The sequence below is a fragment of the Canis lupus genome, chromosome 23 (assembly GCF_003254725.2).
Source record: "Canis lupus dingo isolate Sandy chromosome 23, ASM325472v2, whole genome shotgun sequence".
Classification (NCBI taxonomy): domain Eukaryota; kingdom Metazoa; phylum Chordata; class Mammalia; order Carnivora; family Canidae; genus Canis; species Canis lupus.
In genome coordinates, this window is record NC_064265.1 from 11648470 (window position 1) to 11661414 (window position 12945).

Sequence of the window (12945 nt, forward strand, 5' to 3'; positions counted from 1 at the left end):
GCACTGTACTTTGATGGGGTCTCAAACAGCAGCTTGCATGTGGGAGAGAGGTAGGTAAGAGAAAAGCAGAAGTCACTTCTCCTTCCCAGTGGGAGATAGCTGCCAACCACAGGTGTTAGCATGGAGTGAAGTCTTACCTTTGAGTGCTGTATGAGCCATGTCTTTCTATTCCATATTTTTTGGATGCTTTGACATCTTGCTGATCCTGGAGGACTGCAAGGGCTAACCAATTCTTAGAGATATTTTAAAAAGTAAAATAAAAATAAGACTTGCCTTCAAAAGAGGACCTTCCTATGCAAACCAACCAATCCAGAGCCTCTGCCCCCAACAACCACCGCGCTGGTCAGACTCTCACGCTAGGCCACTATCCAACCCAGGGCCAGATACCAGGCAACTAGGGACAGTTCCTATGCACCAACGCCTGCTAAAATTATTCAAACCAGCCAATCCTTAATCTGCTTACCCAGCCTCACAGAAACTACAGTAAAGGCTCTTGCTCACATTTTTCCTCACTCCCTCTGCCTGACCCCTGTGCTTCCATGTGTGGCTCCTTGTGACAAGGTACATCCCCTTCTCTTGGGATCTTCTCTTGGGATAGTGTCATGAACTATCTTTTCAATGGCAGCCTCCTGATCTGTTGGCCTCACTGTATCTGAATAATAACAAAACCTACATTTTAGAACAAGTGAAGATGGAAGCCTTCATTAATATCCTTAATTGGATGCATCCTCATTATTAGCTAAAAGTGACTGAAAGACCATCTATGACCTAGGTCAGAGTAGGAAACAAGTTATATTAATGTTCAGAGGCTAGGGAAAGTTATTCTCCTGAAAAATTATAAAAGGACCATCTGAGACAAAAAATAAAGTTGCATTTTGGTTTTGACACAAGTTGTATTTATGGAGCAGACCATTTTCAGCTATATTTAAATCATTATTACTGTTCACAGCCTGAAATGTTACTGCACCAAGAAGAAGAAAATGTATTCTACAGTTTAGAGCTCTCCATGGGCTTTGGAAAAGTGACCCTGCAACAAACATCATACATGTCACACTCTCGCTGTTCTATGCTCACTTGAATGTGCAGGTATTGGTAGAAAAGGAATATGAGGGTTGGGAACTGTGAAGTCACAACTGCCGAATCAAAGCAGTCAAATCTAAGGGCAGACGTTAATTCATGCCTGATTTTGTCAGTAGGGGTGAGAGGAAGGACCCCAGAGAAATGAAAACCCTGAAGGGTGGTAGAAGCATCCTGATGAGGGTTGTGACCATCTCCTGTCTATCTCCTGAAATCACTTGTGAAACTAGTGAAACTAGGGAAAATTGGCCAGGTGCCAACCAAAGGTTAGAAACGTGCAGTGTCTGTAATAAACATGCAGAGGAAACCAAATGGAATAAGGCCACCAGGTGGACCTGTAGCCAAACTGCTCAGAAGGTACTGGGCTCATGAGAAGAATGTCCGGAAGACCAAGGGCTGCATGAGCTCCTCATCCTCCACCACTGGAAACAAAGAAGCTAGAAGCAGAACAGACTATGTATGAGCTGATGGAGGCTACTGGGGGTCCTTCTGATGGTTCTCAGACATTGGAAGCACAAGAATCGTACCTGGGTAGCTCTTTAAAATACTGCTTCTCAGGGGCACCGGGGAAGCGCAGTCAGTTAAGCATCCAACTCTTGATCTCAGCTCTGATCATGATCTCAGGGTCCTGAGTTCAAGCCCCATGTTAGCTCCACACTGGGTGCAGAGCCTACTTAAATAAATAAATAAGTAAATAAATAAATAAATAAATAAATAAATAAGCTGCTTCCCAAGTTCCATGCCAAATGATGCTGACTCAGGAGGTCTGGAAGGAGGCCCAGGATCGAGCATTTATCAAGCACATAGACTGTCCCTATGAAACTCCTGATTTCACTCCACACCAACCCTCATGCTTGATTCAGCACTGCCTCATATCCTACTGTCCATCACTACACACATACATACACATACACCCCAGAAAGAAAACTCCACAAGACCATTCTGAGCTTACTTAGGATGTTGTAGGAAGTTTCAGAGGAGGTCACACTGTAAGACACACAGCATTTCATGACAGACTTCCCCTTTGAACATCACCTGCCTGGTCTCTCCTCTTGGGCACCAGCCATGCTGCATCTCTCCCTCCTGACCTTTCCCCAACTGCTCTATATTCCCATCTCTCCCTCACAGGCTCCAACTCTTTGCCAAATTTAACTCCGCCTACTCTGTTAACTTTGAGTACTCATATTTTGCAAACAAAATGTCCTCCAGCTACTAGGATCCTCACACACCGCCTCCCTTTCGAAGGAAGGTTATAAGTAACAACAGCTTTTTCCCAGTAGCCACGGTGAGGATGAGGTTCACCTCCAGTGAGATACCAATGGGGAAGCAGCTGAGCAGAAGTGACAGCCAACGACAGGAGAAATGGTGCGTGCATGGGTGGGAGAAGTCAATGGGCCATGGGGAAAATGCATGTCAAAACCACAATGAGGGGGACCTAGGTGGCTCAGTCAGTTAAGTGTCTGCCTTCAGCTCATGTTATGATCCCAGGGTCCTGGGATCAAGCCGCACATTGGGCTCCCTGCTCCTCCAAGGAGCCTACTTCTCCCTCTTCCTTAGCACCTCCCCTTCTTGTGCTCTCTCATTCTCTCTGTCTCTTAAATAGATAAAATCTTTTTTATATAAATTTATTTTTATTGGTGTTCAATTTGCCAACATATAGAATAACACCCAGTGCTCATCCCATCAAGTGCCCCCCTCAGTGCCCATCACCCAGTCACCTCCACCCCCCGCCCACCTCCCATTCCACCACCCCCAGTTCGTTTCCCAGAGTCAGGAGTCTCCCATGTTCTGTCTCCCTTTCTGATATTTCCCACTCATTTTTTCTCCTTTCCCCTTTATTCCCTTTCACTATTTTTTATATTCCCCAAATGAATGAGGCCATATAATGTTTGTCCTTCTCCGATTGACTTATGTATACAATGGAATATTACTCAGCCATTAGAAACGACAAATACCCACCATTTGCTTCAACGTAGATAAAAATCTTTTTTAAAAAATCACAATGAGATACCATGCCATACCCACCAGGATGATTAGATTCAAAGTCAGATAAGAACTAGTGTTGACAAAGATGTGGAGAAATTGGAACCCTCATACATTGTTATTGGTAAGAGTATAAAATGGTACAACTACTTGAATAACAGTCTAGCAGTTCCTCAAAAAGCTAAGCATAGAGCCATAATATGATACAGCAATTCCACCTCTAAGTATGTACCTAAGAGAAAGAAAACACAGATCCATGCAAAATCTTGTACATGAGGGTTCATAGTAGCATCATTACATTAGCCAAGAGGTAAAAACAACCCAAATACCCAACAACATGTGGCCTAACTGTACACACTGGGTGGAATACAATGGAACACCAGCAATAAAAAGGAATGAGGGTGATTCATGCAACAACATGTGTGATCCTTGAAAACATGCTAAGTGAAAAGCCAGACACAAAAGGCCTCATGTCATATGATTCTACTTATATGGAATGTCCAGGATAGGCAAATCTATAGAGAGAGAAAGCGGATTAGTGGTGGCCTAAGGCTGGGAGAACTTGGGGGAAACATGGAATGGTTACTGATGGGTACAGGGTTTCTTTTTGGAGTGAAGGAAATACCCTCAAACGAATCGTGGTGATGGCTGCACAACTCTGTGACTATACAAAGGCAGTTGAATTGTGTATTTTAAATAAGTGAATTGTATAGCACATGAATTATAGCTCAATAAAGCTGTGTTGTTGTTGTTGTTGTTTTTTAATAGAAAAAGAGAAAGAAGACCAGTGGAGAACTTAGGCTTCAAACGAAGCAGGCCTGTGTTGAATACCTACCACTTCCCAGCCATGTGGCTTAAGGTAAGTTATTTAGCGTCTTAAAGCCTTTGTTTTCCTTATCTATAGAACAGGGACATAAATACATTTTCCCAGGCTTATTGTGAGGATTGAATGAGATCATGCATGCAAACTGCTCAATATGCTATTGGAACACAGGATAGCACACACTCAGTGAGTAGATGCTAATAGTACTCCTAGTAATAGTAATAAATGCTGTGTCTTGCAAAGCCTCAGAGGTCTTTGTGCTCATTTGTTTATTCAGTGAATACAGACCCAGGCCTACCCTGGGTCTGACAATGTTCAAGACACTGGGGATATAGCCGTGAGTAGATTAGAAAAAAATTCCAGCATATGTGAAGCTCACATTCCAACTGGGGAGAAATAAGACAGAAAGACATGACAAATACCAGAAATGGACAGATGGGCCTCCAGGCCTCCTCCTCAGAGCAGCTCACTATTAGGTTTGTTGTTGTTGTTGTTGTTGTTGCTGTTGTTATTTTGAGAGAGAAAGAGACACAGAGAGACAGAGAGAGAGAGAGAGAGAGAGAGCATGGGAGCAGGAGCGGAGAATCCCAAGCAAGCTCCACGCCCACTGTAGGCTTGATCCCAAAATCCTGAGCACATGACCTGAGCCCAAATCAAGAGGTCCAACCCTCAATCTACTGAGCCACCCAGGCACCCCATCACAATTAGATTTTGATTATTGACCTTTAAATGAGGTTTTATTTGAATCTACAATTCTCAAAGCTAAAGAACCTATAGTCCTCAAGAGAGGAAAAAACTCCTGCCCACTTTTATTCCCAAAACCCTTGGAGCATCTTGAGATCAACATGGCATCTCACACATAAATGTTCATTCCAAATTTTACCCCAATGACATGGCTTGAAATAGGCCCCCTTCTCAAGCCATGCAAAATGGAATTTCTCATTTGTCGTGAAAGCTAGACTTCTGAGCAAATGCAATTCCAAGCAGTCATCAAGATTCATGCTGCTAATAGGGCCTCCTGTCTTTCTGATTCAGTTTGGATCTTTCAAAAACGCCTTGATTAAATTTGGCTCTCTGAAAATGTCAGGGACTTTGATTCAGGAAGTGTGAATTCTCAGCACGTTTGCCAAATGTAGGACGCTTCTCTTCATCACACATTCACTTTCCTCAGTGACTAAGGGCTGTGTCTTACACAAATGGGTACATTTTTAGCCTAGTGGCTGAAGAAGAACACCAGCCAGAATTAAATGCCCACTTCCCTTGCAGGTTCACTGTGCCGTGAAGGTAAATGACATCGTGAGTGGTGCCTTCAGTCTTCTGAATGAATCTGCGGGGACTAGGCTGGGTGCATTCCAAGCTTGTTCATCAGCAATGCCCAGGTAGGAGGACTCGGAGACACTTGCATGGTATCTGCCAGAAGGTGTGCTTGACTACACTAAAGCACTTCTCAGTTTTCAAAAGTCTCAGCGGCCTCCTCAGTCTTCCCTCCTCGGCCCCAAGCACACGGCAGAGGGATGAGCTCTCATCTCTCATGCGGTGCATCTGGCATCGGCTGACAGGGCGCTCAATTACAGTCTCCTCTGGGAAGCAGCACCAGGAGCCACTTGTTGTATTTTCTGACAGATGCCAGGGGGAGGAGGATGTGAGCAAACAAGGTATACCTGTCCTTTAATATCCCGACATCTGTAACAAGGACCACCCCTGCGGCCACCCAAACAAAGAACAGGGTGGCGATGGGGAATCATGACAAGACTGCGGGGATGTTTAAACGAGACCCCCTTTGTGTTGCTGGAGAATACCTGGAAATGTTGGCTGCATATCCTCCTATGTCTGGCTTCTTTCTCAGCCCCGACAATGACAACCTCCCCTTGTGACAGAACGGGAGAAAAGTCAGAACCATGGCTTGGCTTTTGAATGTCAAAGTCAGCTTTGGGTTGTAAGAAACTGAAGGATTCAGTTTATAGATTCATAGATTCATAGATTCATAGATTCATAGATTATCTAGAAGCTTGGAAGACCTATGACAGGTCAGAGTTAGTTTTCCAAGCTCGGGAGAGAAGTTCCCAGGAGGGCAGAAAAGAGAACATCTGGGAAGTGGTGCAGGCAGCAAGGGAGGTGGACACTGGGGCTTTCCTCTGAAAATGGCCCTGCTCCTCCACCCACCGTCAGAACCTGCAGGGGAGCGCAGAATATGACAGTGACCTCAGGCAGGGGTGGGGGTCCTACGGCAGAGGGTCCCACACTTAGGTTGCTAGACAAAATGAAATATTGGGACATATTTACACTAAAAAACCAATCATTGTTTACCTGAAATTCAAATTTATTCAGGTGACCTGTATTTTTATTTACTAAATCTGGCAGCCCTACTTGTTCCTCACCTTCTCGGGGAAAACATAAAAAGCCCATAAAAAGCCCCTTCATCGTAAGTATGATGAGAAAGATCAAGGGAAGGGACAGCCTTGGGAACGTCGCCGCCCCATGGCCAGTAGCAGAAGGAAAAATGTTTGCTCTGCATAAGGGGGAGTCCCAGAGCCAGGCTCTTGGGTAAGTTTCCAGAAGCCAAATGAGGACACAGCCGCCACCTGTAGGAGGCATTCTCCTCAGACAAGGTCAGTATGGCTTGATAGTGCCACCCAGACCAGAGTTCACACACACAAACGCAGACACACACATACACTGTTCCTCCGTGCCAAAACAGTAAAATCCCACACTTTATAGAGCACTTGCTATGTACCAGGGACTATTTGCATAACTTATGTTAATACTTTCTAAATGCACTATACTTTGTCCACTCCTCTAATCCTTACAACAACCCTACAAGGTAGGTAGTTTTATCTCCATTTTCCTGATGAGGAAGCAGAGACAAAGAAGTTAGGTGAGCATCTCAAAGTCATCTGGCTGGCAAGTGACAAACCAGGTGTGAGGAGGATAGCTGTTTGAGTCCAGAGCCTGCACTCTTCTTTTCTTAAAGATTTATTTATTTATTTATTCATGAGAGACACAGAGAGAGACAAAGACATAGGCAGAGGGAGAAGCAGGTTCCATGCAGGAAGCCCGATGTGGGACTCGATCCCGGGAGTCTGGGATCATGTCCTGAGCCAAAGGCAGATGCTCAGCCGCTGAGCCACCCAGGTGTCCCCAGAGCCCACACTCTCAATCTCCTCTCAATGGCCTCTACAACGTGTATCATTTGGGCTTGGGTGTAACAACAAGTTATGGAGAAACGCAATTAGCAGTGACTGAGACATAAGTCCCGAAGTAGACAGGCCAAGACTGGTCTGGCCAGTTCCTCCCAGCCTCCCCTCTGCCCCACTAGGTGGTTTCAAACTTGTAGTCCAAGATAGCTGCAGGGGCCCCAGTCATCACATCTGTGTTCCAATCAGGAAGAAAGAGGGAAAAGAGTGGGCTCCCCAACCTCCTGCTGCCAACTAAACTCTTGCAGGAAGTCACACATACCACCTCTTAGATACATGGCCTCATCTTGCTGCAGGAGGGGTTGGAGCAACCAATTTTTTGGCTAGTTGACAACATGCCCAGCTGCAATTAGGAATGAAAGAAGAAAATGACTATTGAGCAGTCCCTGTTACATTAGCTCTGAAATGTCAAATTTCCCAGAACTATCAACTTCTACTAGATTTTCCTTTCCTCAAGTCCCTCCCCTCAGCCCTGCTGTGGATGGAGCCAACAAAGTAGCGTGAGTGCCTTCTCAAGGAGTCTGCGAAGAGCTCATGAGGCTGGAGGCTGAGGAACAGAAGTGTTCTCAGGAATTGTCCTCATCCCTTGCACCCCCACTTTGAAGCAACCACCATTCTGATTCCTACCACCGCAGGTTAGTTTCACACTTTTCTCAAACTTCATGTAAACCAGAATCACAGAGCATGAACCTTTTGTGTCTGGGCTATTTCACTCAGCCTTGCATTTGAGATTCCTTCCTGTGATGTGTAACAGGGCTGTATGGTGCTCCCCATGATGAAGTCACAATGTGCTCATCTATTCACCTGCTGAGAGACATCTGGTCTTCTCCAGATTTGAGATACTGTAAATAAAGCTTGTGTGAGTATTCTTGCACAAGGCTTTTTGTGGACTTCGCTCTACATTATTCTCTGTTAAATACCTAGAATTAAAACTATAGGGCAGACAGGCCTGAGTTATAGGACAGATAGGCATTTAACTTTTTATGTAATTGCCAAGCAATTTTCTAAAGTAGTCACAAAATTTTACAACCCCCTACCCAGAGACAATACATGAGTGTTCCAATTCTCCACATGGCGGGTTCCGGGGAGGAGCCCCAGGGGTGACACATTGTCCTCACCTGGACCTCAAGGGCCTGGCAAGATCACCAGCTGAAGCTCCAGCCTGGGAAGCCATGGTAGGAGTTCTTCTGCATGATGGCCACAGGGAGGCTTGGGCTGAGGAAGTCCAGAGTAGGACTGCCACAGGCCCTGTGATGTGAGGGAGACCTGGGCGAAGACATTTTTGGGAACTTGAAGGTCACAAGCCCCTCACAGAGGGGCTCCTGCCATCCTTCATGTCAGCACTGGCCTGTCAGGAATGCAGGAATACAGTAATATATGAAGGGGGTGCGGTTAGGAGATGAGCTTTTGACACTCAGGATAGGCCCCAAAGGGAGTAATGGCCCCAGAAAAGAGCCAGCAATGCCTCCATCACAAACCCCCACATACTCTAAGAAGCCAGGATGCAGGGACCCCTCTGACCTGGAGTACGAGGAATGTGTAGGTGGTAGGAGCTGTTTCACCCAGATGTAAAAGATGCTGCTGTCTTATGGAAGACTCTCCCAGTGGAGTCTTAGGTCCACGGTTCAGGAACTCTGGAAAATCAACAAGCCTTTCAAGTGGCTTGATCAAGAAACATCTATCTATCTTCATATTTCTCCTGATTTTATTATCTTCTCAACACAGAACATTTGTTCTGACTCTGAGTAAGGAAACTGAGGCACAAACCCAGGCCCTTCCCCAAGACCTGGAGTCTCTCAGTAGCAAAACAGTAGTTCCCATCTTACCTTGGTGGTTCCAAAGCAGGAGCTCCATGCTTTACGCCCCTATTCCTTTTATTTACATCCTGTAAACCCACTGGGCTGAGTGGTGGCCTGAGGACTTAGGAATGTGGTGCCACTGCCACCTGGTGGTAATGTGATCACATGGCCTGTGGCTGGGGCTCCCAGAGAAGACCAGGGGACAGAGATAAAGGACACATCTTCAGAATGAAGGACCAATGGACAGCCTAACCAATGGAATATTAGAGGTTCCCAAAGCCCCTCTAGAAGCTTTGTCCCCAGAGGGCTCACAATTCTCAACGATTAGAATCTATCCTTCTAGAAAAGGCATTTTGAGATAAATGCATGCCAAAGTTTGTATGTGTAATTAACACACCAATGTCTTAGGTGTTTACCCAGTCAGCTAGGGCTTGCCAAGGAAACAGAAAGGTCAAGGGGATGGAACACAGAACTCAGGTAAGTTTTGATGGGGAAGATGCAATCCAGAAGTAGGGCTTAAAGCAAGGGCTTCACGCAAAAAGGTTGGATTTGGGTGGGGGCACTGAACTTAGAGCCCTTTCTATAATTCTGCCCTATTTGGCTTTTCTATGTCAACTCCCCCACTTGAGTGGAAGAAGGTGGGTAAAAATTCCTAATGAGGAATACAAAGCCCTCTGAGTTCTGGATCCTGTGACGTGTCCAGCCTCCTGCCCTCTGCCCAACTTCACACCCTTGGGCAGTTCCATGCTTGGTGGGTAGTTATTTCTTGGGCTGCTCCCTGTAAATGCACTTTCTGGGACTTGCCCTTCAACCCTGTAGAAGAGATAAAATCGTCTTTATTTTTACCCTTCTAGGTTCTTGGCTGGGGCTCTGTAACAAAAGAGAGATTAACCAGAGAAAAAAAGAGCTAAAGTTTATTAACATGTCCATCGTGCATGTAACACACCCAGAGATGAGTAACTCAAAAGGATATAAGAGTTTATGTGCCGTCCTAGGTAAAGAAAATGGGGCTTGGTGTTTCTGGGTGGGGGAGGCAAGTTACAGGAAGGTGATCAGAAGTATGGTAAATAAGGGTTATTTAGTGAAGTTTGTTATGCAGATTTAAGTTGTGCCTACTCCACTGATAAGAGTTGTTAAGGGTCGTCCACTTCCTGGTACAGGAGAGAGACACTTCTCTACAAATAGAAATTTCCTTTATAATAAATGTAAATTTACTTTACCAAAGGAAAACGTGTTTTCCTGTTTCTAGGGCTTTTCCTGCACCTGTTGGCTCTCAATGGCCACAAAATAATCCATATGCCAAAAAGGCAAATTTGGGGATAGCATGTTCTGGAACCCCTCAACTCCGTAACACTAAAGGCCTGATGCTACATACTCCAAGAGCAGCTTCCACACTGTATGCTATGTGGGTGGCATCCCTGGAGCACAACTCCATAGACAAGATGAGGAGTGCCTCTGGGGGCTCATGGACCTTGCAGAATGCCTGCCACTGCCATCCATGCAATTGTGGTGGGCAGTCATCTTCACAACCATGACCTGATCTCCAGGCCATAGTTGATCGATCTGATGTGGCTCCAAAAATAAATGGCATTAGTCAGAAAGCTCCCAGCCCCCAAGTTTGAAATTGATATGAGATTCCAAAATCAGATTGACAGCGGTACCATATAAAGAAAGTGTGGGCAGCAGCCCTAAATTCTATGTTATGGTACCCTGACCAGATCTCCTGTGCCAGGTTGAGCGCACCCATCTTGCCTCCTGCTGTGTGAGTTGCCAATGTTTTAAAGGTACTTTTTCTCTGGAAAATCACCTGCTGCCACAAAGAGCTCACCTCTCCCCCCACCCCCTCATAGCCACAGAGATACAAAAGGCCAGCCTCAAGGCTTAAGAACTCTGCAGTGGATTTGCATCCCAGAGGCCCCTTCACCAATCCTGCTTGACCACCTCCTTCACGTTCCTGCTTCCTCCCTGCATTATAGGCTTCACTTGAGAACACTACCCCCAACAGATCACCCAAATCCATCTCAGGTTCTACTTCTCGGGGACCCACCTAAGGCAACCATATTCTACCACATGGACTAGAAGCAAAGGGAGCCAGTCTGTGGGGAGAGAGTGGCAAAGATTCTCTTCTTGACCAAACTTTAGATGGCTTTGACTAGACCTCAACTTTGGCGTATAAAAACTGCAGACTCTCAGCACAACTGGTTTTGTCCGTCCCTGCACTAAGAGACCTGAACAAACACTAAGGTAGTTTCCAGTAGCTCAAGGCTGCATCCCTAGGATGCTCCCCTGAAAGTGCCTGCCTGACAGCTCAAGGCTGCCAGGGGAATCACTGCTCATTTCAGGCAAAACCTGGTAATAGACAAACAAGTTCGGAAACCTAGCCCCCCCCCCCCCTCCGCACTTAGCGAAGTTACTTTAGAAAGCTTGCTATTGTGAATCCTTTCTGTCCCCCTTGAGATATAGATCTTCTACCACCAGAACCATCTTCTCAAGGACCTGAGTGCTATCTCTCTGAAATGCAAACACTTAGGGGATAACTCTTGCCTCCCTCTTAGACAATTCTCCCTCTCAGTTCTTGGGCTCCTTACTTTAACTTGCACCACCTTCTGTCATAAAGATGTGAGAAGTCTGCTTCTCTATCTGATAATAACCAATGAACAAACTCAGTCTCTTCTCTAGCTCCCCCATTCTTTCAAAACCCCCAGTCATCTCTCTACAAACCAAAGTTGAGTTCAGCTCACACTGAAACCTCCTCCTCATTGCAATGGTTATGACCAAATAAAGTCTTTCCTCACCACGTTAACCAGTATCCAGCTTTATCTTTGGCAAGAGAAATGAAGCAACTATCCAATGGAGAGCTGGGGTGGGAAATGGGGACCAGCATCGCAAACTCATGTCAGTTTCTATTACTTGTAAGAAATTCAGCCCTTCCTGGTATATTTCCTCCTTGGGGTGGGCCCTTCTCTTCCCTGCTGTCTGCCTGGCTTCTATCTACTTGTCTTTCTACACAGCTTCAGTATTAACTCCTCCTTGAAGCCTGCCCTGATAAGACACTCTGCTGCTCCTGGCACGTGCTTCCATCATATCCAGAACCCCTTGAACATTGCTTGCACTTTTGCTTGACAATTACAGATGTCCTTTGAGTTTATATGGGAAACCAACTTAGTCAATAGAACTGAAAATGTGTGCTTTGGTGGAAAACTATGCATTGTTTTGTTATACTATACTTGTTCTTGTTATCTAATTCTGATTTCATGTAAGTGAATTTGCAACTCTGTAAATCATAGACAACTGATGCCAATGCAAAATAATTCTTGCCTAGGGACATGTAAATAAATTTTATGCAAGGGAAGGGTGACCTTCCTCTGTGGAAAATCCAGTCTTGAATCCACTTGTACATTCATTTCAATATTCCCAATCCATCTATAAATGGATCTGTTCTTTGGATTCTCCTTTGATATGCTTGTGAAATTTTTACCAGTTTTCTCATTAGTAAGCTAAATAAAGCCTCTAACATGTTCATGTTTATATCTTATGGGAGTGATGATTCTACCAGTTTTGGAAAATTATCCTTTAATATAACATTGGGGTCTCTTGTTTTTAAGTCTCATAGTAATGGCTACCATGGACTACACACTATGTAATGGGTTATACTTTCAATGTTTCATTTAGAATGGAGATATCATAAGTTTTGTTCACTGAATAAAATATACTTCAGCTCCTAGAATAGTCCCTGGAATACAGCAAGTGCTCAAAACTTATTTGTAACTAAATGAATAAATCTCATCAATGCCAGGCAAAGCTGCTGTTTTTATCTCCATTTTAAAGATGAGGAGGTTGAGGTCCTCAGATGAGACAGGAAAAAAGTCTCATTATGGGGTTCCTGGATGGTTCTGTCAGTTAAGCATCTGCCTTTGGCTCAGGGTCCTGGGATCAAGCCCTGCATTGGGCTCCCTGCTCAGCGGGGAGCCTGCTTCTCCCTCCTCTCCCTGTCCTCAGCTCATGTTTTCTCTTGCTATCTCTCTCTCTCTCTCTCTCTCATGAATAAACAAATATCTCTCTTTCTCAA

General features: G+C 45.1%; 1 long non-coding RNA gene across 3 annotated transcripts in view; it reads right to left on the bottom strand.

Annotated features, from left to right (window-relative positions):
- LOC112668907 (uncharacterized) overlaps positions 1 to 12945 on the bottom strand; it is a 32437-nt gene that overhangs the window by 3335 nt on the left and 16157 nt on the right. Inside the window, exons 1-5 of one of the 3 annotated variants that reach the window (XR_007405299.1) lie at positions 8904 to 10010; positions 8599 to 8711; positions 8196 to 8425; positions 7768 to 7919; positions 6624 to 7420 (exon numbers count right to left, since the gene is read on the bottom strand). This is a non-coding gene — a long non-coding RNA (uncharacterized LOC112668907). Of the gene's footprint in view, positions 1 to 6623; positions 7421 to 7767; positions 7920 to 8195; positions 8426 to 8598; positions 8712 to 8903; positions 10011 to 12945 lie in introns of those variants that run through there. The other 2 variants (XR_007405298.1, XR_007405297.1) reach the window with 2 other exon arrangements.